Raw genomic sequence first — 25,100 nt, 5'->3', positions numbered from 1 at the left:
AGAGGGTCTGAAGGCAGCCTGTTTGCTGGTGGTTGGGGCTATGCCCCTGCTCAGTTAGTTGCTTGGCCTGCAGCATCCTAGTACTTGTGTCTATGGTCCGGTGGAAATGGGTAGGGTTAGGTCCTGAGGCTAAAAAGATAGAGGGAGGATTCGGAAATTATGCTTGCTGGTACCAGTGGCCACGAGGTAGAAGGAGCTCCCCCAGATGGCTGCTGCCAGTGTCTATGTCCCTGAGGCTGTGCTGTAGTTGCCTCTTGCCTCCCTGGGAGACTCTCCAAGATCAGGAGGTAGGTGTGACCCAGGATCCTTTCAAATGACTGCTTCTGTTCCGATTATCGGGTCATGTGGGATTTTGTGAGCATCTTTTTTTCTTTTTTTTTGCGGTACGCGGGCCTCTCACTGTTGTGGTCTCTTCTGTTGTGGAGCACAGGCTCGTGACGCGCAGGCTCAGCAGCCGTGGCTCACAGGCCCAGCTGCCCCGTGGCATGTGGGATCCTCCCGGACCGGGGCACGAACCCGTGTCCCCTGCATCGGCAGGCGGACTCTCAACCACTGCGCCACCCGGGAAGCCCTGTGAGCATCTTTTAAGTGCGGAATCTCTATTTCCCACAACCCTCTGGCTCTCTGGAAAATAAGCACTACTGGTCTTCAAAGCCCAACTTTCTAGGAACCCTTCTTTCCAGTACAGGATCCCTGGGCTTGGGAGCCTGATGTTCTGTTCATACCCCTTGCTACCTGGGAGCACCTCAGAAATTGTAATTATTCTCCCATTTATGGGCCACCCACCTGGTGGTATGGGTCTTGACTCTGTTGAGATTTTGCCCTTCCTTCTTGTCTTGCCGAGGTGCCTTCCTTATATCTTTAGCTCTAAAACATCTTTTATGTTAGGTCCCGGCCTTTTTCATCAATTGCTGTTCTGTAAACAATTGTGACTTTGGTGTGCCCATGAGAGGCATCAAGCTCTGGGTGTTTGAATGCTCCCATCTTGGACAATCTCTCCACTTCATTCTTAAATCATATTATTTAATTTTTCTTAGTATCTTATTTGATTAGCGACAGTTTGAAATTTATTATCACTCATGTTTACTTCTCCTGTTTTAAAAAATTGAATAGTGAATTCATTCATTTTGAAATGAAGGTAGTGATCTGTGAATTTCCATACCTCAAAAATCCAGGATAGGACAAAAGCCTTTTCTACCTGTGTTACCCTCAAACTCTGCACCCGACCCCAGCCTGGGGATTAACCTCTTGCACCCATGCTCACCTTCTGTTTTTGGACCGTTCACCATCACTGCATCTGTATGTATGTTGACAAAGTGAACTCTAGTCTTTCCAGTCTTTGTGTTGTGTTTTCTGGATTAGGGAACAGTCCTCCTATGAATGTACATTTACTGGTCTGCTGAAGTTCATATATAAACCTGTCAAGCACATTACCAGAATTGGAATTGCTTGTATATACACTTTGATAAATTTTAGAGACAATGGTAGAACAGAAGTAAATTGTATTTCAAATCCCACCATATTCTCACACCATGAAAACCCTTCCCTTTTTAATATATTTGTGTGTATTTTATCTTTATGCCCATAGTATATTTCCCAGAGATGGGTAAGTGTTATATTTCTTGCTAGCACATTTACCGTATTGTTCAAACATTTAGTGGTTAAACATGATCATATTTCCATGAACATGCAAATACAAGCTCTTCTCTCACACTGTCTTTTACTCCCTGCTGTTTTGTATTGCCCTCCTAATTCTCAGTCCTGGTCTTTCTTTATGTTCTTCATCAACCTGGATAGGTTATACTATTTTCTCCCTTATTCAAGGCTAATAAAATAGAATAGAACACCCAGAAATAAACCCTGATATATGGCCAAATGATTTTTGACAAGTTGCCAAGACTTTTCAAAGTAGAAAGGATAGTATTTTCAACAAATGGTGCTGAGAAGTCTTGTTGTCAACATGCAAAAGAAGGAAGATGGACCCTTACCTAACATCATATGCAAAAATTAATGGAAACGTATTAAGAAACTAAATATAAGACCTAATAAAATAAAAAGTCTTAGAAGAAGACACAGGACAAGAGGTTCATGACATTGGATTTGGCACTGTTTTCCTCAATGTGAAATGAAGGAGCAACAAAGGTACAGCTAACAAAAAAATAAACAATTTGCAGTACATAATTTAAAAAAATGTGTATCAAAGAAATGTAAACAGAATAAAATGGCAACCCACAAGATAGGAGAAAATATTTGAAAGCCATCTATCTGAGAAGAGATTTCTATTCGGAATATACAGAGAACTCCTACAACTCAACAAAAAGCAAACACCCTGATTCAAAAATGGATAAAAGACTTGAATAGATGGTTCTTCAGAAAGATGTACAAATGACTAAGCACTTGAATAGATGCTCCATATCACTAAATGCATGTTTATATATTTGTGTGCATGCACGCACACACAAGCACACAGACACATACACAAGCAGAAAACAAGTATTGGTGAGGATGTGAGGGAGTTGGAAGCATTGTGCTCTGTCAGTGGGAATGTAGAATGATACAGCTGCTTTGCAAACGAGTATGGCAAGTTTTCAGATATTGAAAAATAGAATTACTACATGATCCAGGAATTGTACTATGAGGTGTACCCAAAGGAATTGAAATCAGGGTCTTAAAGAAATATTTGTACTTCAATATTTATAGCAGTAATAATCACAATAGTTAAACTATGAAAGCAACCAAAGTGTTCATCCACTAGTTCCTGGATAAACAAAGTGTGGTATACGCATATAATACAATATTGTTCACTGTTAAGAAGGTAAAGATCTAGGAATATGCTACAACATGGATGAATGTTGAGGAAATTTAGCTACCAAAATGCCATTTTTGTGACTTTTAGTGAGTCATAACAATACAACTACTTATTTCAATTATATGGGGTACTTAGTGTGGTCAAAACCATAGAAATTGGGAGGGTAATGATGCTTTTCAGGTGGTTATGGAACAAAAAGGAAAGTTGTGTTTAAAGGATATAGAGTTACAGTTTTTAAACGTAGAAAAGAATTAGAAAGATAAATGGTGATGTTCATCACCCAATAATATGAATGTATTTAATATCACTGAACAGTGTACTTTATAATAATTCACATGTTATATTTTATGTTATTTGATTTTACTAACATACAAAATTGGGAAAGAATGTAATATCAGGAAAGGGAGTGACCCTGGGATAGAGCAGAGAGTAATCAGAAGGGTGAGACACTGCATATGTTGAAGAAGAAGAGCTGAGAGTCTTCACTGGACAGAAGAGACTTTATAAAAAAGAAAAAAAATACTCTGAGGGTGTATTAAATAGATATCTGTGGGTGTACTGCTATCTCCCATGGGTTATCTTAAGGAGTCTTTAACAAAGTCCATAAGGCTTGCTGAGGCATTTTTAAAAACTGGATTCCCTAGGAGATAATTAAAGGGTGGTACTTCAGTCTATGTCTAGGTTGACAGATTTTGCAGGGAAGACGAACCTGAGAACAGTGGATGTCCAGAGAGTGTAAGTACATAGAAATTAGAAAAAAAATAATAAAGGGAATTAGGAAAACTTTGGACTTTGGAGGTCACGTATTACTGAGTCAGACCTGAGGTTTCTAAGGTGTTATATACAAAGTTGCTCTTTGGATTATTTGTTGATAAAGATAAGTGGAAAAACTAGAGTCGTTTCCAAGTGTAGGTAAGATATAATGAGAGGATGGAGGTGGAAAGTAGGGAGGCCCAGAGAAAAGTGGGAAGGTCATATTGGGCCACGATGGTGGTAATATCCCGCAGAACAGATGGTAGGGCAGACTATGAATTCATCTTTCTTATTTCGGCTCCCCACCTCATCCTTAATAATTCTTTGGGAATATTTCATTGCTCTGTGATGCAGGTACAGAATTCTAGTAAGGAGACTACACCCTCAGTGTCCAGCTGTTTGAGTCCTCAGTGTGCTTCAAATGATGGAGAGTTATTGCTTCTTTATGAGAAGAGTTAGTACCTCGTAGGTAAGCTTAAGCTGGAGCTTATGCAATATTGATTCCATTTTATATATACTGTTGGCATGGAGGTTCCTCCTCCTCTTTCCTTGACCATTATGAAATGAATCTATATTTCTCAATATTTGGGTATATCAGATAAATACATTAAGTAAAGGAATCTTATATATTTCTCCCTGCATAATTTGCTTTTTCTTGTTTCTCTTTTACCTTTAGTAAATTAGCACAGGAAGAGACCTTGAAATGTTCTAATCAGGAGAGATTAGAACATCATATTTCTAGAGAGGTTGCTTGGACAGAGCAGGGGTCCCAGTGAGAATCAAGGCTTCTGTTTCTACTTGGAAGTATACCTGTATAGAGTAGAGGGCTCCAGGAAATATCCTAGAATATTGCAATTAGAGAGGCAGGATCTGGTACCAGATCAGTGTACTGTGACATATTTGTCAGTCATCTGATGTGAGATTCTTAGAGCCAATCCCATATGGTAGGGCTGAGTGCAGAGTGATAAAGAACCTGTGAAAGCCTCTGATTGCATGTTAAAGATGAAACTCTGATTTCGGGGAGAATTTTCTTACCTGACTGAATGTCACCTTTCTGTGGGTATGAGATTCTGTGTTTTTCCTCTGTTGATGACCACTGACTGAAAATCATTAGAGGATCATGTCTAGAAAGCATTCATTATTTAATTTCTTAAAGAAGAAAACATAGAAAACATATTTATCCACTTTCAAATTGAGGATCAAGGGGAATGACGTCGGTGAAAATGTCAGAGTAGGGAGCTCTGGCTTGTGTCCATCGCCAGAAACACTGACATACGTGGTAAAACCTGTCAGAATGATCTTATCAACACATGAAAGTTTCCTTTTATTTTTCGCCCTGTAGATTTATCTTTCATTGAAACTTAACTTACTACAGGATGTGGAGAATAAACAGGGAAGTAGAACCTGTATTTCCTGATGAGAGAATCACTAAGTCATATTAGCTGTTCTGAGCTGTGTCTTACTCACCGTGACTGTAATTAAAACAAACAAACAAAACACTTTTTTTTTGTAAGTCAGTTCTGACATTTCCTCGTTAAAGACAAGGTAACAGATAGAGACTTAGATCTACCAGAATTGAGCAAAATTTTGACTGTACCTGTGTTGAATATATGAGCATGACCTGCTACAAATCTTCATTATACTTATTGCCACAACTGACAAATTCCCTTTTTCCACTCCTGATATGTTGCATGTAAGGAATGCATAGGTCACTTATCCCAGCTGGTCACAGGTAAACACTGCCACATGGATTACTGGATGGTTTCCTGCTGGAACACCACACATTCTCGAGTATCATGCCTACAGAGTATCTGGGCTCTTCCTTTTTCTGGATAAAGGTTAGATAATCACCTAATTTTATGAGAAATATATAAATTGTATTCTTCAGGTTTTTATTTGTCCATTCTCTTTCAAGTCCTAAGTGCAAATATTAAAGTGATTTCCAAGAGGGTGGTAAATAAGACAGCTACATTTATGCTCCGAAATTAGCAATAAATCATAATACAATTGTAAATGCATTAATGTGTGATTAATATGTAGATACATATGTAAATGCAATTTTAGTAATGCTTTGTGGAGAGCTTCAGAATCTAGGTATTAAAAAAAAAGAAGTTCTTGAAACTCACAGGGAATTATAGAGAAGTCTTTGTGTCTATAAATATCAATCAGAAATAATGCATATTCTCAGAAATAAACTAGGCATAAAATTGTAGGAAAACACTTCATGAAATGAAAGAGCATGTGATGGCCATACAAGAAAAAAGAATATTCTCAGAGAATAATGAACAGTGTGGAGTTCAGCAGAAGGGTAATACAGATTCAGAGCGTAGTACTTTGGAGAGCCTAATTATGAGTTCCTCATATTTCATCTTTGGAGAGACAGTAGTCATTTGAAATATGATGTTATAAGATGACGTTAGCATACTTAAATACTTTCGTTTAGAAATGACCACTTAGAACCAGAATAAATGAAAGAGAACACAAAATTATGTTTTTGTTGATTTTTGAAGATCTCAGGTGAGTTCTGATAATTTAAAAACACATGATGCCTTTCACTGCAAAGTAAAGGAGCTCTTACAGTGGAGGATTCCTGGACTGAATGTCAATATTATGACATAGTGTGAGTGTGTTTCATGTTTGGTAATTGCAGTCATTGTTGCTTTTGTTGTGGTCATCCATTTACAGTGCTTGGTGTCAGTTGATTTATCTGTTGTAAAAATAAAATACAGTCTGTGTCTGTGAAAAAAAATACATGATGTCTTGATAAAATTGTATGGAATTTGAGATCTGGAAAAAAGCATTTCTTTTCTGTAATGCTAGGATGGTAATTGGACATTTTTGCAAGAAAGAGATTTCAGGATGCAAATCTGGTGTCTCTAAGGTGGGAAGTCAGTTCATGGTGGAATATTCTATTAAACTTGTGTGAGTGCAGAAATATTTCTTTGGAAGGAAGAGGTCACGAATCCCTTTTTAACAGTTAGTGGTTTATAGTATACTGAATGAGCAAAATGGTTATGTCTGAACTTGAGAAAAAAATAATATAGTTTTTCTGCATTTATATAATGAAGCTGATGTAGAATATCAAAAATTCTTTATTTTGAAAAACAATGTAATCAACTTGACATAATTCATATATATTGAACCTGTGGTACACACACACAATAAAACTTACATTCAAAAAATCTTTTGCACTTAAGAAATATTTGGCAGTGTAGTTGATTTACAATGTTGTGGGGTTTTTTTAATACATGTATATTGGAGTATAATTGCTTTATAACACTGTATTAGTTTCTGCTTTACAGCAAAGTGAATCACCTATATGTATACATATATCCCCATATCCCCCCCTCCTGAGGCTCCCTCCCACACTCCCTATCCCACCCCTGTGGGGGACATAAAGCACTGAGCTGATCTCCCTGTGCTATGCGGCAGCTTACCACTAGCTCTTTTACATTTGGTAGTGTATATATGTCAGTGCTACTCTCTCACTACGTCCCTGTCTCCCCTTTTGCTCTCTGTCCTTAAGTCCGTTCTCTACATCTGTGTCTTTATTCCTGCCCTGTCACTAGGTTCGTCAGTACCATTTTTCTAGATTCCATATATATGTGTTCACGTACAGTATTTCTTTTTCTCTTTCTGACTTATTTCACTCTGTATGACAGACTCTAGGTCCAACCACCTCACTACAAATAACACAGTTTTGTTCCTTTTTATGTCTGAGTAATACTCCATTGTATATATGGGCCACATCTGATTTATATATTCATCTCTTGATGGACACTTAGATTGCTTCTATGTCCTGGCTATTGTAAAAAGTGCTACAGTGAACATTGTGGTACAAGTATCTTTTTGAATTATGGTTTTCTCAGGGTAAATGCCCAGTAGTGGGATTGCTGGGTCATATGGTAGTTCTATTTTTAGCTTTAAGGAACCTCCATACTGTTCTCCATAGTGGCTGTATCAGTTTACATTCCCACCAACAGTGCAGGAGGGTTCCCTTTTCTCCACATCCTCTGCAGCCTTTATACATTGTTGTATTAATTTCTGCTGTGCAGCAAAGTGATTCAGTTATATATATATATATATATATATATATATATATATATATATGTATAGTCTTTTCCATTATGGTTTATCACAGGATATTGAATATAGTTTCCTCCGCTATACAGTAGGTCTTTGTGGTTTGTTTATCCTATGTAGAATAGTTTGCTTCTGCTATTCCAAAACTCCCAATCTTTCCATCCCTCTCTTCTTGGCAACCACAGCTCTGTTTTCTATATCTGTGTGTTTGTTTCTGTTTCACTGACATGTTTATTTGTGGCCTGTTTTCGATTCCACATATAAGTGATATCATATGGTATTTGTCTTTCTCTTTCTGACTTACTTCACTTAGTATCATTATCTCTAGGTCCATCCATGTTGCTGCAAATGGCATTATTTCATTCTTTATTTATGTCTGAGTAATATCTATTGTATATATATACCACACCTTCTTTATACATTCATTTTTCAATGAACATTTAGCTTGTTTCCATGTCTTGGCTATTATAAATACTGCTGCAATGAACATAGGGTTTTATATATCTTTTTGAATTATAGTTTTGTCTAGATATATGTCCACAAGTGGGATTGCTAGATCATATGGCAACTCTCTTTATAGTTTTTTTGAGGAACCTCCATAGTGTTTTCCATAGTGGCTGCATCAACTTACATGGCCACCAACAGTGTAGAAGGGTTCCCTTTTCTCCATACCCCATCCAGCATTTGTTAATTGTAGATTTTTTTAATGATGGCCATTCTGATCAGTGTGAAGTGATACCTCATTGTAATTTGGATTTGCATTTCTCTAATAATTAGTGATGATGAGCATCTTTTCATGTGTCTATTGGCTATCTGTATGTCTTCTTTGGAGAAATGTTTCTTTAGGTTTTCTACCCATTTTTCCATTGAGTTATTTGTTATTTTGTTATTGAGTTGTATGAGCTGTTTGTGAAGTTTGGAAATTAAGCCCTTGTCAGTCTCATCATTTGCTAATATTTTCTCCCAGTCCATAGGTTGTATTTTCATTTTGATTATGGTTTCCTTTGCTGTGCAACAGCTTATAAGTTTGATTAGTTCCTGTTTCTTTTTTGCTTTTACAGTAAGTCACCTATATATGAACAAGTTCTGTTCCAAGAGTGCATTTGTAAGTCCAGTTTGTTTGTAAGTGCAACAAACTTAGCCTAGGTACCCATCTTACACAGTCGGCTATATGGTATTGTACCGTAATAGGTTTATAATACTCTTCACACAAACGATACTTAAAAAACAAACACAAAAATAAAGAAAACAGTTTTAGTCTTACAGTACAGTAACTTGAAAAGTACAGTAATACAGTACAACAGCTGGGATACTCAGGCTGGCATCGAGGGAACAGGCGAGAAGAGTTGCTGATTAGAGGAGGGAGAGGAGGTGGGAGAAGGTAGAGGTGAAGGATTATCAGCAGTAGGAGACAGAGGGCAAGCTGCCATTTCACTCATACCTGACGTTGATGGCGCAAGTTCTGGTTCCTCGCTGGATTTAATTCTATGTACCCTCTTGAAAAAATGGTCCATTGATGTCTGGGTCGTAGCTCTTTTTTTCTCATCATAGATGACAAGGTAGCACTGGATTGCATTCTGAATGGCTGCTGCCACCTTTGGGTACCATTCTAGGTTCGGGTCCTGTGCCTCAAAAACTAACAGTGCTTCCTCAAATAAAGAAGATTCCCTTGCCATTTTCTGTGTCGTGAATCTCTTAAGTTCTTCAGTTACTTCTTCCTCCTGTCCCTCTTCATCCTTTCTCTGGGCCTCCAATTCCATCAGTAAGCTCCTCATGTTGCACAGCAAGGAATTCAGTGAAATCGTCCTCTTGCAGATCTAGCTCCAGCTTCTCGCTGAGGGTCACTACATTGCTGAAAATCTCTTCAGACTTCTGATCTACCTTCTCAAATCCAAAAAAATCATGAACTGTGGGCAAAGGTTCTTCCAAACCCCATTCATGGTGACCACTATACCTTCACACCATGCAAACTCAATGTTTTTATGGTCTTGTAGATGTTATAGTCCTTCCAAAGTTGTCCCTAGGTTGTTACTGATTTGTCACTTACCTTTACTGCCTGACAAAAAGTGTGACATAAATAATATTTCTTGAAAGTCGCTCTAACTCCCTGGTCCATAGGTTGGATGAGCAACGTAGTATTCAGTGACAGATGCACTACTTTGACGTTGGGATGAAAGTCATCCATGGATGGGGTGTGGCCCAGAGCATTGTCGAGCAGCAAAAGAATGTTTTGCTGGAACGTCCTCCTCCACGCAATATTTCTCTACATCTGGGATAAAGTGGTGGCAAAACCAGTCCTGGAACGTGGCCTGTGTAATCCAGGATATGGGGTTATGCTTCCACACAACAGGAAGAGAGCCCTTGGCTATGTGTTTAAGGGTTCTCGGGTTCTCTGAATGATAAACTAAGAGAGGCTTCAGCTTCAATTCACCGGAAGCATTGCCACCAAACAACAGTTAGACTGTCCTTTGCTGCTTTACAGCCCGGCATCAACTTTTCCTCCTTACTGATGTAACTTCGGTCTGGCATCCTCTTCCAGTACAGTTGGGTCTCATCCACATTAAAAACCTGGTTGGGTAAATACACACCATCATCAATAATTTCTCAGAGTGTTTCCGGGAGTTCCCGGACAGCTACCCTATCTGCCCTTGCTGCCTCTCCACTTACTTTTACATTATGAAGGTTGGCTCTAGCCTTGAACCGATGAAACCAGCCATGGCTGGCATTAAAAGATGTGCCCTCTGATTCTTTCCCGTGTTTCTTCTTCAAGTCTTCATGAAGGCTTTTAGCTTTCTCTTGAATCAGCATCAAGCTGAGCAGGACTCAGCACTAACGTTGATCCTGCATCTGCACACTGAGAAGTTTCTCCATCTCCTCCATCACTTTTCCATGCTTCTTCAGTGTTTTGTCAGCATCATCAGTACAGCAGACTTCACATGTTCCATGATCTTGTCCTTGTTCTGTAGATTCGTGACAACGATAGAATGATTCATGTTATAAGAATGAGCGATGTCTAACATCTTTTTGCCTCGCTCCACTCTCTTAATTACTTTCACTTTTGTTTCCATCGTTATCGCGTGGCCCTTCTTAACAGTACCAGCTACATCACCACTGCTTTTACGCTTGCTTCCAGACATCTTGGGCTTGAAATAAAGGTACTGTACTACTGTACTCTATACAGTACTGTAAAGAACACAAAAGCGCAACCACTTATAGAGGATGAACGCACGTGACAATGTATGCCAGACACGTGAACTAACTTACATGCGAATTGGACATGCAAATGGACGTTTGCATCTTTGAAAGTTTGCAACTTGAAGGTGCTTATGTAGGTGACTTACTGTATTTGTACTGCCTAGGGAGAACTACCTAGGAAAACTGTGGTATGATTTATGTCAGAGAATGTTTTGCTTATGTTCTCTTCTAGGAGTTTTAAGGTGTCCTATGTTATATTTAAGCATGTAAACCGTTTTGAGTTTATTTCTGTGTATGGTGTGAGGGTATGTTCTGACTTCACTGATTTGAATACGGCTGTCCAACTTTCAAAACACCACTTGCTGAAGAGACTGTCTTTTCCCCATTGTATATTCTTGCCTCCTTTGTCGAAGGTTAATTGACCATAGGTGTGTGGGTTTATTTCTGGGCTCTCTATTCCATTCCATTGATCCATGTATCTCTTTCTGTGCCAATACCATGCGGTTTTGATTACTGTAACTTTGTAGTATTGTCTGAAGTTTAGGAGGGTTATGCCTCCTGCTTTGTTCTTTTTCCTCAGGATTGTGTTGACAGTTCTGACTTTTTATGGTTCCAGATATATTTTAGGATTATTTGTTCTAGTTCTGGGGAAAGTGTCATGGGCAATTTGACAGGAATCACATTAAATCTGTAGATTGCTTTGGGTAGTATAGCCACTTTAACAGTTTTAATTCTTCCCATCCAAGAGCATGGGATGTCTTTCCATTTCTCTGGATCATCTTCAGTTTCCTTTACTAATGTTTTGTAGTTCTCAACATATAAGTCTTTCACCTCCTTGGTGAGGTTTTTTCCTAAGTATTTTATTTTCTTGATGCCATTTTAAAAAGGACTGCTTGTTTACATTTCCTTTCTGATATTTCATTGTTAGTGTAAAGAAATGCATCCAGGGACTTCCCTGGTGGCTCCATGGTTGAGAATCCGCCTGCCAATACAGGGGGCATAGGTTTGTGCTCTGGTGCAGGAAGATCTCACATGCCGTGGAGCAACTAGACCTGTGTGCCACAAGTACTTAGCCTGCACACTAGAACCCGTGAGCCACAAGTACTGAGCCCATGTGCCACAACTACTTAAGCCCGCATGCCTAGAGCCCATGCTCCGCAACAAGAGAAGCCACTGCAATGAGAAGCCTGCGCACCACAACGAAGACTAGCCCCCACTGGCCACAACTAGAGAAAGCCCGTGCACAGCAATGAAGACCCGATGCAGCCAAAATAAATTTAAAAAAAAAGAAAAACCAAGAAATGCAACCAATTTATGTATGTTAATCTTGTGTCCTGCTACTTTGCTGAATTTGTTTATCAGTTCTAGTAGTTTTTGGTTGGAACTTTTAGGGTTTCCTTTATATATATTATCATGTCATCTACATACAATGACAACTTTACCTCTTCCCTTCCAATGTGGTTAGATTTTATTTCTTTTTCTTGTCTGATTGTTGTGGCTAGGACTTCCAGTACTATGTTGAAGAGAAGAGGTGAGAGTGGGCATCCTTGTCTTCTTCCAGATTTTAGGGGGAAGGCTTTCAGCCTATGAACATTGAGTATTATATTGGTTGTGGGTTTGTCATAAATAGCTTTTATTATGTTGAGATATGTTTCCTCTATACCCACTTTGGTAAGTTTTTTTTTTTCCTTTTTGCAGTACGTGGGCCTCTCACTGTAGTGACCTCTCCCGTTGCGGAGCACAGGCTCTGGACGCACAGGCTCAGTGGCCATGGCTCACGGGCCCAGCCACTCTGCGGCATGTGGGATCTTCCCGGACCGGGGCACGATCCTGTGTCCCCTGCATTGGCAGGCGGACTCTCAATCACTGCGCCACCAGGGGAGCCCTGGTAAGTGTTTTTATCATCAATGGATGTGCTTTTCCGGCATCTATTGAGATGATCATTTGTTTTGTGTTTTTCCTTTGTTGATGGGGTGTATCATGTTGGTTGATTTGCATATGTTGAAACAACTTTGTGACACTGGGGTGAATCAAATTTGGTCATGGTGTATGATCCTCTTATGTGTTGTCAGATTCGGTTTTCTAATATTCAGTTGAGAATTTTTGCATCTATATTTATCAAAGATATTGGTCTGCAATTTTCTTATTTTGGTAGTGTCTTTCTCTCTGTGTTGGTTTTTTAAGTCTTTAATGAATTTGTTCCAACATTCCTTCTGTTTTATGTTTTGGTTTCTTGTTTGTGAGGCATGTGGGATCTTAGCTCCACCATGAGGGATTGAACCTGCCCCCCCCTGCAGTGGAAGGCGAAATCTTAACTACTGGACAACTAGAAAAGTCCCCATCTGTATTTTGTTTGTTTGTTTGTTTGTTTGTTTCAGTAGATTTCTTTCTTTATTTTTGGATGGATTGGGTGTCCATTGCTTTGCTTTTGTTGCAGAGCATGGGCTCTAGGTGCACGGGCTTCAGCAGTTGTGGCTATCAGGCTCAGTAGTTGTGGCTCCTGGGCTGTAGAGCGCAGGCTCAGTAGTTGTGGCACACAGGCTTAGTTGCTCCGCGGCATGTGGGATCTTCCCAGACCTGGGCTCGAACCTATGTCCCCTGCATTGTCAGACGGATTCTTAACCACTGAGCCACCAGGGAAGTCCCCCCCATCTGTTTTTGATATCAGGGTGATGGTGGCTTCATAGAATGTCTTTGGAAGTATTCTTTACTCTTCAATCTTTTCGAAGAGTTTGAGAAGAATCAGTGTAAGTTTTGCTTTGTATATTTGGAAGAATTTGCCTGTGAAACCATCTGATACTGGACTTTTGTTGGTAGGGAGTTCTTTTTAATTACAGATTCTATTTTGCTTTTAGTGATCAGTATGTTCAAGTTATCTATTTCTTCTTGATTCAGTTTTGTTTGGCTGTAAAAAAAAACCACATATATTTTTAGGTTATGTTAGCACCTAAATACTTACCATGTATTAGACCACAAAAGAGTGAAGAAAAAAATATTAAAATATTTTTTCAAATAGAAAATGTATTGAGATATTTTTCACAAATTGGGATAATAATACTAATTACAATAATGACAAATTGTTCTGAACTTAAAGACTATTTTATCTAAGATGCTTATTATATGCTTATTATAAGCATGGTATTATATGCTTATATATTATATGATATTATATATGCTTTTTATATGCTTATTATAAGCATGATATTATATGCTTATTGTTTTAAAATACATGGAATGTTTTCTCCTTTCTAACGTAATTCTTTTATTTTACCTGTATATTGTGAAAAAAATTTAGTTGCACGTAATATAAAAAATTACACTTTAATAGGAGATATTAATCCAGTTACATTTACTATAGTACTGAAAATACTTAGGTTTAGAGTTACCATGTTATCGAGTGCTGTTTTTTATTTATTTATTTTTTAAAAAGAGTTAATTGGGGGGGCATAAATTATTTATTTATTTATTTATTTATATCATCTTATTGGACTATAATTGCTTTACTATGGTGTGTTAGTTTCTGCTTTATAACAAAGTGAACAAGCTATACATACACATATATCCCCATATCTTCTCCCTCTTGCATCTCCCTCCCACCCTCCCTATCCCACCGCTCTAAGTGGTCACAAAGCACTGAGCTGATCTCCCTGTGCTATGCAGCAGTTTCTTACTAGCCATCTATTTTACATTTGGTAGTGTATATAAGTCCATGCCACTCTCTCACTTCATCCCAGCTTACCCTTCTCCCTCCCCATGTCCTCAAGTCCATTCTCTATGTCTATGTCTTTATTCCTGTCCTGCCCCTAGGTTCTTCCAAACCATTTTTTTTCTTTTTGTTTAGATTCCATATATATGTGTTAGCATACAGTATTTGTTTTTCTCTTTCTGACTTACCTCACTCTGTATGACAGATTCTAGGTCCATCCACCTCACTACAAATAACTCAATTTTATTTCTTTTTATGGCTGAGTAATATTCCATTTTATATTGAAGATGTGCAGCATCTTCTTTATCCAGTCATCAGTTGATGGACACTTAGATTGCTTCTATGTCCTGGCTATTGCAAATAGAGCTGCAGTGAACATTGTGGAACATGACTCTTTTTGAATTATGGTTTTCTGCAGGTATATGCCCAGTAGTGGGATTGCTGTGTCATATGGTAGTGGTAGTTCTATTTTTAGGTTTTTAAGGAACCTCCATACTGTTCTCAATAGTGGCTGTATCAATTTACACTCCCACCAACGGTGCAAGAGGGTTCCCTTTTCTCCACACCTCTGCAGCATTTATTGTTTGTAGATTTTTTTGATGATGGCCATTCTTACCTGTGTGTGGTGATACCTCATTGTAATTTTGATTTGCGTTTCTCTAATGATCAGTGATGTTGAGCATTCTTTCATGTGTTTGTTGGCAAACTGTATATCTTCTTTGGAGAAATGTCTGTTTAGGTCTTCTGCCCATTTATGGATTGGGTTGTTTGTTTTTTTGATATTGATCTGCATGGGCTGCTTGTAAAGTTTGGAGATTAATCCTTTGTCAGTTGCTTCGTTGGCAAATATTTTCTCCCATTCTGAGGGTTGCCTTTTCGTCTTGTTTACGTTTTCCTTTGCTGTGCAAAAGCTTTTAAGTCTCATTAGGTCTTATTTGTTTATTTTTGTTTTTATTTCCATTTCTCTAGGAGGTGGGTCAAAAAGGATCTTGCAGGCTTCCCTGGTGGCGCAGTGGTTGAGAGTCCGCCTGCCGATGCAGGGGACACAGGTTCGTGCCCCGGTCTGGGAAGATCCCACATGCCACGGAGCAGCTAGGCCTGTGAGCCATGGCTGCTGAGCCTGCGCGTCCAGAGCCTGTGCACTGCAATGGGAGAGGCCACAACAGTGAGAGGCCCGCGTACCGCAAAAAAAAAAAAAAAAAAAAAGGATCTTGCTGTGATTGATGTCATAGAGTGTTCTGCCTATGTTTTCCTCTAAGAGTTTTATAGTGTCTGGCCTTACATTTAGGTCTTTAATCAATTTTGAGTTTATTTTTGTGTATGGTGTTAGGGAATTTTCTAATTTCATTCTTTTACCTGTAGCTGCCCAGTTTTACCAGCACCATTTATTGAAGAGGCTGTGATTTCTCCATTGTATATTCTTGCCTCCTTTATCATAAATAATGTGACCATATGTGTATGGGTTTATCTCTGGGCTTTCCCTCATGTTCCATTGCTCTATATTTCTGTTTTTGTGCCAGTACCATACTGTCTTGAGTACTGTAGCTTTGTAGTATTGTCTGAAGTCAGGGAGCCTGCTTCCTCCAGCTCTGTTTTTCTTCTCAAGATTGCTTTGGCTGTTCGGGGTCTTTTGTGTTTCCATACAAATTGTGAAATTTTTTGGTGCAGTTCTCTGAAAAATGCCATTGGTAGTTTGATAGGGATTGCATTGAATCTGTAGATTGCTTTGGGTAGTATAGTCATTTCCACAATGTTGATTCTTCCAATCCAAGCACATGGTATATCTCTCTGTTTGTGTCATCTTTGATTTCTTTAATCAGTGTCTTATAGTTTGTTGAGTAAACTACTTTTGTCTCCTTAGGCAGGGTTATTCCTAGGTATTTTATTCTTTCTGTTGCAGTGGTAAATGGGAGTGTTTCCTTAATTTCTCTTTCAGATTTTTCATCTTTAGTGTATAGGGATGAAAGTGATAACTGTACATTTATTTTGTGTGCTGCAACCTTACCAGATTCATTGATTAACTCTAATAGGTTACTGGTAGCATCTTTAAGATTCTCTATGTATAGTATCATGTCATCTGCAAACAGTGAGAGCTTAACTTCTTCTTTTCCGATTTGGATTCCCTTTATTTCTTTTTCTTCTCTGGTTGCTGTAGCTAAAAATTCCAAAAGTGTGTTGAATCATAGTGGTGAGAGTGGGCAACCTTGTCTTGTTCCTGATCTTGGTGGAAATGGTTTCACTTTTTCACCATTGAGAACGATGTTGGCTGTGGGTTTGTCATATATGGCCTTTATTATGTTGAGGAAAGTTCCCTCTATGCCTACTCTCTGGAGGTTTTTTTAAATCATAAATGGGTGTTTAATATTGTCTAAAGCATTTTATGCATCTCTTGAGATGACCATATCGTTTTTATCCTTCAGTTTTTTAATATGGTGTATCACACTGATTTGCATATATTGAAGAATCCTTGCATCCCTGTGATAAATCCCATTTTATCTTGGTGTATGATCCTTTTAATGTGCTGTTGGATTCTGTTTGCTAGTCTTTTGCTGTGGATTTTTGCATCTGTGTTCATCAGTGATATTGGCCTGTAGTTTTCTTTCTTTGTGACATCTTTGTCTGGTTTTGGTATCAGGGAGATGGTGGTCTCATAGAATAAGTTTGGGAGAGTTCCTCCCTCTGCTATATTTTGGAAGAGTTTGAGAAGGATAGGTGTTAACTCTTCTCTAAATGTTTGATAGAATTTGCCTGTTAAGCCATCTGGTCCTGGGCTTTTGTTTGTTGGAAGATTTTTAATCACAGTCTCAATTTCTGTGCTTTGGATTGGTTTGTTTATAGTTTCTATTTCTTCCTGGTTCAGTCTTGGAAGCTTGTGCTTTTCTAAGAATTTGTCCATTTCTTCCAGGTTGTCCATTTTATTGGCATATTGTTGCTTGCAGTAATCTCTCATGATCCTTTGTATTTCTGCAGTGTCAGTTGTTACTTCTCCTTTTTTATTTGTAATTCTATTGATTTGAGCCTTCCTTTTTTTCTTGATGAGTCTGGCTAATGGTTTGTCAATTTTGTTTATCTTCTTAGAGAACAAACTTTTAGTTTTTTTGATCTTTGCTGTTGTTTCTTTCACTTCTTTTTCATTTATTTCTGATCTGATCTTTATGATTTCTTTCCTCTGCTGACTTTGTTTTTTTTTTTTTCTTTCTTTCTCTAATTGCTTTCGGTGTAAGGTTAGCTTGTTTATTTGAGATGTTTCTTGTTTCTTGAGGTAGGATTGTAGTGCTATAAACCTCCCTCTTAGAACTGCTTTTTCTGCATCCCATAGGTTTTGGGTCTTCATTGTCATTTGTTTCTAGGTATTTTTTAAATTTCCTCTTTGATTTCTTCAGTGACGTCTTGGTTATTAAGTAGTGTATTGTTTAGCGTCCATGTGTTTGTATTTTTTACAGATCTTTTCCTGTAATTGATATCTATTCTGATGGCATTGTGGTCAGAAAAGATACTTGATAAGATTTCAATTTTCGTAAATTTACCAAGGCTTTTTTTGTGACCCAGGATATGATCTATCCTGGAGAATATTCCACGAGCACTTGAGATAAAGTGTATTCTGTTGGTTTTGGATGGAATGTCCTATAAATATCAATTAAGTCCATCTTGTTTAATGTATTATTTAAAGCTTGTGTTTCTTTATTTATTTTCATTTTGGATGATCAGTTCATTGGTGAAAGAGGGGTGCTAAAGTCCCCTACTATGATTGTGTTACTGTCGATTTCCCCTTTTATGGCTGTTAGCATTTGCCTTATGTATTGAGGAGCTCCTGTGTTGGGTGCATAAATATTTACAATTGTTATATCTTCTTCTTGGATTGATCCCTTGATCATAATGTAGTGTCCTTCTTTGTCTCCGGTAATAGTCTTTATTTTAAAGTCTTTTTTGTCTGATATGAGAATTGCTACTCTAGCTTTTTTTTGATTTCCATTTGCATGGAATATCTTTTTCCATCCCCTATCTTTCAGTCTGTATGTGTCTCTAGGTCTGAAGTGGGTCTCTTGTAGACCGCGTATATGCTGGTCATGTTTTTGGATCCATTCAGCCAGTCTGTGTCTTTTGGTTGGAGCATTTAATCCATTTACATTTAAGGTAATTATTGATATGTATGTTCTTATTACCATTTTCTTAATTGTTTTGGGTTTGTTATTGTACATCTTTTCCTTCTCTTGTGTTTCCTGCCTAGAGAAGTTCCTTTAGCGTTTGTTGTAAAGCTGGTTTGGTGGTGCTGAATTCTCTTAGCTTTTGCTTGTCTGTAAAGGTTTTAATTTCTCTGTCAAATCTGAATGAGATCCTTGCTGGGTCGAGTAATCTTGGTTGTAGCTTTTCCCCTTTCATCACTTTAAATATGTTCTGCCAGTCCCTTCTGGCTTGCAGAGTTTCTGCTGAAAGATCAGCCGTTAATCTTTTGGGGATTCCCTTGTATGTTATTTGTTGTTTTTCCCTTGGTGATTTTAATATTTTTTCTTTGTATTTAATTTTTGATAGTTTAAGTAATATATGTTTTGGCATGTTTCTCCTTGGGTGTATCTTGTATGGGACTCTGCACTTCCTGAACTTGATTAATGATATCCTTTCCCATATTAGGGAAGTTTTCAACTATTATTTCTTCAAATATTTTCTCAGTCTCTTTCTTTTTCTCTTCTACTTCTGGGACCCCTATATTCGAATACTGGTATGTTTAATGTTGTCCCAGAGGTGTCTCAGATTGTCCTCAATTCTTTTCATTCTTTTTTCTTTATTCTGCTCTGCAGTAGTTATTTCCACTATTTTGTCTTACAGGTCATTTATCCATTCTTCTGCCTCAATTATTCTGCTATTGTTTCCTTCTAGAGCATTTTAAATTCCATTTATTGTGTTGTTCATCATTGTTTGTTTGCTTTGCTCTTTAGTTCTTCTACGTCCTTGTTAAACGTTTCTTGTATATTCTCCATTCCAGTTCCAAGATTTGGGATCATCTTTAATATCATTACTCTGAATTCTTTTTCCGGTAGACTGCCTATTTCCTCTACGTTTGTTTGTTCTGGTGGGATCTTACCTTGCTCCTTCACCTGCTGTGTGTTCCTCTGTCATATTTGGCTTTGGGGACTGTGTTTGGGGTCTCCTTTTCGCAGGCCGCAGATTCGTAGTTCCCGTTGTTTTTGGTGTCTGCCCCCAGTGGCTGAGGTTGGTTTAGTGGGTTGTGTAGGCTTTCTGGTGGAGGGGACTGGTGCCTGTGTTCTGGTGGGTGTGTCTGGATCTTGTCTTTCTGGTTGACAGGTCTGCATCTGGTGGTGTGTTTTGGAGTGTCTGTGGCCTTATTATGATTTTAGGCAGCCTCTCTGCTAATGGGTGGGCCTGCATTCCTGTCTTGCTAGTTGTTTGGCATGGGATATCCAGCACTGGATCTTGCTCGTCTCTGAGTGGAGCTGGGTCTTAGCGTTGAGACGGATGTCTCTGGGAGGCTTTCACTATTTGATATTACAAGGTGCCAGAGGTCTCTGGTAGACCAATGACCTGAACTCGGCTCTCCCAACTCAGAGGCACAGGCCTGACACCCGGCTGGAGTACCAAGACCCTGTCAGCCACACGGCTGGAGGTGAGAGCAAGAGGTAACTTTGGTACATCTCAAAGACCACCAATGAGATTCACTGACCATTTTATCTCCAGAAGTGAAGAAAACAAAATTCAGTGTTTGGCTAGTCAGCCACTTTGGAAGCCAGTCTCCAAGATGGCCCTAATTATCCCTAATTGTCTCCCAGTCTTCATGTACCTGTGTGGCTCCTCGCACTTGAAAAGGGCTGACTGTTTAACTAATAAGAAATTGCAGAAATGACAAAGTGCAGCTTCCAAAGTTATGAAAGACATTGCAGCTTCTGCTTTGGTTTCTGCTAGGTCACTCATCCTGGGGTAAGCCAGCTACCATGTCATGAGGACACTCAAGCAGCCCTAAGGAGAGATCCATGTGGCAAGGAACTGAGGCCTCTTACCTACAGCCACGTGAGTGAGTCATCTCAGAAGTCAAAAGATTTAATTTTATTTATTTTTCATTGCATTGGGTCTTTGTTGCTGCACAAGGTTTCTCTAGTTGTTTCAAGCAGGGGTTACTCATCGTTGTGGTGCACGGGCTTCTCCTTGTGGTCGTTTCTCTTGTTGTGGAGTATGGGCTCTAGGTGCATGGGCTTCAGTAGTTGTGTCATGCAGGCTCAATAGTTGTTGCTTGCTGGCTCTAGAGCGCAGGCTCAGTAGTTGTGGCACACGGGCTTAGTTGCTCTGCGGCATGTGGGATCTTCCCAGACCAGGGATTGAACCCCTGTCCCCTGCATTGGCAGGCAAATTCTTACCCACTGTGCCACCAGGGAAGTCCAGTGTGCTCTTTTTTAAACCTAGTCTGTTTTCATTATTTTCTATCTTAACAATTCTGTATTAATTAAAAAAAAATAATACTCCTTTCTACCCCTCCTGTTTGAGGATTATATATGAAGAGTTATGTCTTATTTATTAATCTCAAATTTTCACCTTTTAAGAAGTAATCACAATGTCAAGTATTTAATACCTTTCAGTTCCACCTTGAAAAGCATGGATATTAAAGTGCTAATATAATTACCTTCCCTAGTATATCGTTTTTACTTTTTGTTATGTATAAAAAACAACTAAAAACATGCATGGTTTGTAAGGAAATGACAAATTTCAGAAAATTCAGAATCTGAATACACTCTATACATAGCTTCTAGATAAAGACACAGAAAATTGCCAGATACTCAGAGGCCCCCTGATCCCACTCTAGTGACTCCCCTTAAGGTTTAATATTGTTCTTGTATCTAACAAAAAGATCATGTTACCTGTATTTTGTAGTTTATATAAATGTTATGGCACAGTAAAATCACTTTTGGATTGGGCTTTTTTATTTTATGTTGCTTGTGAATATGTCTATATGGTTTCCTGTTGTGATCATGCATTGCCACTGTTGCATAGGATTCCATAGTGTAAATATTTAACAATTAATTTATTCCAATTTGTATTACAATATGAGTGATTTTCAGTTTGTGCCTGTTGAGAATAGCATGGGTATAAAAATTCTAGAACTTGAGCTTTGGTGGTGTGTGTATAAATAATTGTTCAGTATACATGTAGTAGTAAAATTTTCGAGTCATAGCTTTCATGTGTTTATCTTTTTAGATATTTCTAAATATTTTCAAAACATGTGTATGATTTTTCTTTTTCTTTTTTTTTACATCTTTATTGGAGTATAATTGCTTCACAATGGTGTGTTAGTTTCTGCTTTATAACAAAGCGAATCAGTTATACATATACATGTGTTCCCATATCTCTTCCCTCTTGCATCTCCCTCCCTCCCACCCTCCCCATCCCACCCCTCTAGGTGGTCACAAAGCACCGAGCTGATCTCCCTGTGCTATGTGGCTGCTTCCCAGTAGCTATCTATTTTACGTTTGGTAGTGTATATATGTCCATGCCACTCTCTCGCTTTGTCACAGCTTACCCTTTCCCCTCCCCATATCGTCAAGTCCATTCTCTAGTAGGTCTGTGTCTTTATTCCTGTCTTACCCCTAGGTTCTTCATGACAGTTTTTTTTTGTTAAATTCCATATATATGTGTTAGCATACAGTATTTGTCTTTCTCTTTCTGACTTACTTCACTCATTTGTATGATTTTTCATCCTCAGCAGCAGTGAATGAGATTCAAGGATTATATACATTCTCGTCAAACCTGATAATACCTGTCATTTTCATTTGAACTTTCTGGTTGGTAAGTGATAATTAAATGTATCACTTTTTTTGCATTTAATTGACTACTAAGAAGCCAAGCATCTTTTGATATGTTTACTTAACATTCTGTACTCTCTTTTTGGAAATACCTTTTGGTATATTTTCCCCATATTTGCTATTACATTATCTTCTTATTGAAGACTTCTTTTTTTTTAACATCTGAAGACTTCTTATTGAGGAGTTTTTAATATATGCTTGCTATGAGTTCTTCTCTCTTTCTGTCTCTCCTTCTCTTTCTTTAGATGAGTGTCACTTTTTAATAACATCTAATTTGTTATTTTCCTATTTATTTATTTATTTAGTCTTATTTCTATTTATTTATGTAGTCTTCTTATCTGTAGCAGAACACATTATTTATTCTAAATCACAAATATGTTTTCGTTTCTTCAATAAATCTAATTATTAATCTTTAAATTTAAGTTAACTTTCTAAACTAAATATGTTGTATCATAGTGAGTATTAATTTTTCTGTGACAGCTGAAAGGTTACATTTATTCAGAAAATGTTGTATTCAGCTTTCTTTTCATTTGCTCCTACTTCTCATTGATTCATAGAGGTAAACATCACTTCATCCATGGGTCTGACTTTTCTCTGATTTCTCATGGTCATTCTCACTAATTCGTCTTGCCTCCTGAAATCTTTAGCAATCCCATTATTCCACAGAAGCAGAAACCTTCCTTGGGCCTTTTTCCTCAGAAGATTGATTATTCCCACATTTTAAATGGGAGATTGCAATAAGTTAGGAGAAAATGCCACAAGGGTCTCTCATTTTATTTTTCACATCTTGTATCAGCCTCTGCTTGCACTCTGTGTTCAAAGATTTTTGTACAACACATTGATGGAAGATGTCAGTTGTTTCTCTCCTTGGGGAAAAAGACAGATTAATTACCTGACAAATAAAATAAAGACAGTGTCTTGCTCTGTTCAAATGTTGGACAGGATTGCTTGCATCCTACTTTAAAAGTTTCAGGTGACTGTAGCTTAAGATTCCTAAGCTTTTTTTTTTTTTTTTTTTTTTTTGCGGTACGCGGGCCTCTCACTGCTGTGGCCTCTCCCGTTGCGGAGCACAGGCTCTGGACGCGCAGGCTCAGCGGCCATGGCTCACGGGCCCAGCCGCTCCGCGGCATGTGGGATCTTCCCAGACCGGGGCACGAACCCATGTCCCCTGCATCAACCACTGCGCCACCAGGGAAGCCCAAGATTCCTAAGCTTTAATCCATATTTGCACCAAGCACAGCACCCAAAAGGACTGCCTTACATAACCCCATGAGACTTTTGTGTGCAAGTGGAACAGATAAAAATATAAAACTATTGCTGTCTTTTTGTGTCATAAAAATGATTTTTTTTCTCATTTAAAATATTTTTTTCTAAAATCCAAAAACGTGTCAGGCTAAAATATTGGAATTTCAAATATGGTAAATCTAAGACCCTTCAAATTTCTGTCCAGTTTTGTTGATGATGGGATGCCATCAGAGATATGACTTCATCAAACACAATAGGTAAGATCCCTTCATATGCCTGATTGGGGAATATGAAAATAATCCCTGGAAAAATCTGGACATTTTCTGGTTCTCAAGTATTGGTTAAGATGGTAGAAAGGACCCTTCATTGTCCTATATGTGAATGCAGATCAATTGAGAGAGGTGGGGATAAAACAAGCAGCCTAAATATCCTTTATGTTTGCTGTACTACTAGTAGAAAGAGGAAGGCTCAACCTGTCACCATGGTTGATATAGGAAATGAGCTGCTGAAACTACACAGAAATGTACCTGCTTGTATTTTCTGTGCAGATACCTTCTCTTTTGGTGTGCCCTGATACCTCCCTCAACTTATGTACCAACTCCAGTAGCATTAAGCAGAAATCCAAAGAAATCTATTCTTTGGAATTATGAGGAAGGGAAGAGTCAAAAATTTTATAGCATGTTCTATACAAGTATACACATCACCATCCTTATCTATGTCATGCCATGCATGGAGGGTCAGTAGGTTCAGGGGATTCTGGAAGCACCAAGGTCTGTGGGGTTAATCACAGCTACATTCATGGGCAGTAAAAGAGAAGGGCCTTATCTTGCTCACTTTCTCAATGCTAGTAGCTACAAAAAGAAGAGGACAGCAGACATCTTAGGGAGAAGAGCCAACATTAAATGAAATGTCCTAATTACTCTAGGCAACCTCTCATGATAGCCTCCCATAGCTCCTCGAATCCCTACATCCTTGCACAAGGGATAGTGTAATATTACTGGAGTGTGTGACTGCAGATTAGCATTATTTTTGCTGAAAAAAAATGAAAGTAGGTTCAAGTGATAGGGTTTGAAAAGGGTTCACAGTGCCAGGGAAACTATTGTAACAATGTGGACAGAACCCTTTGGATGGATTCATCATGTTTTTGTTTTTGTTTTTTTTCTGCTTCAGAATCTGTAGTAGAGATTGGTGTGTTCCATGATGCATTCCCGCTTCTTATAAGTTTTAGATGGAATACCCCATTAGGAAGAAGTGCACGTAAGGAAGATTAGTGAGTCAAACTCCTCTGCCCTCTGTCAGCAGTGGGTGCAAAGGGATTTAGACCAAGTGCTTTCATCCTTTGACGTGCAAAGTTTTCACTATATAAATGATGTTTTGTTTGTTTGCAGGTCAGGAGCCTTGGTCTCAATATCCCTGTTTAAAAAGTGTTATCAAATGTCTGCCAGAAAGAATTGCTGATGATACTGGAAAAAATTGAGAGTTATCCTTAACAATTAAAGGTTTT

The 25,100-nt window shown here is 38.4% G+C and overlaps 1 long non-coding RNA gene across 2 annotated transcripts in view; it reads left to right on the top strand.

Annotated features, from left to right (window-relative positions):
* Window positions 1-25,100, top strand: part of LOC307180946 — an 80,273-nt gene that overhangs the window by 10,749 nt on the left and 44,424 nt on the right. The window contains exons 2-3 of one of the 2 annotated variants that reach the window (XR_013825830.1): window positions 12,539-12,728; window positions 20,463-20,571. This is a non-coding gene — a long non-coding RNA (uncharacterized lncRNA). Of the gene's footprint in view, window positions 1-12,172; window positions 12,729-20,462; window positions 20,572-25,100 lie in introns of those variants that run through there. The other variant, XR_013825831.1, reaches the window with a different exon arrangement.

Source organism: Stenella coeruleoalba (assembly GCF_951394435.1).
Source record: "Stenella coeruleoalba genome assembly, chromosome: X".
Taxonomy (NCBI): Eukaryota; Metazoa; Chordata; class Mammalia; order Artiodactyla; family Delphinidae; genus Stenella; species Stenella coeruleoalba.
This window is presented reverse-complemented; position numbering and strand designations above follow the sequence as displayed.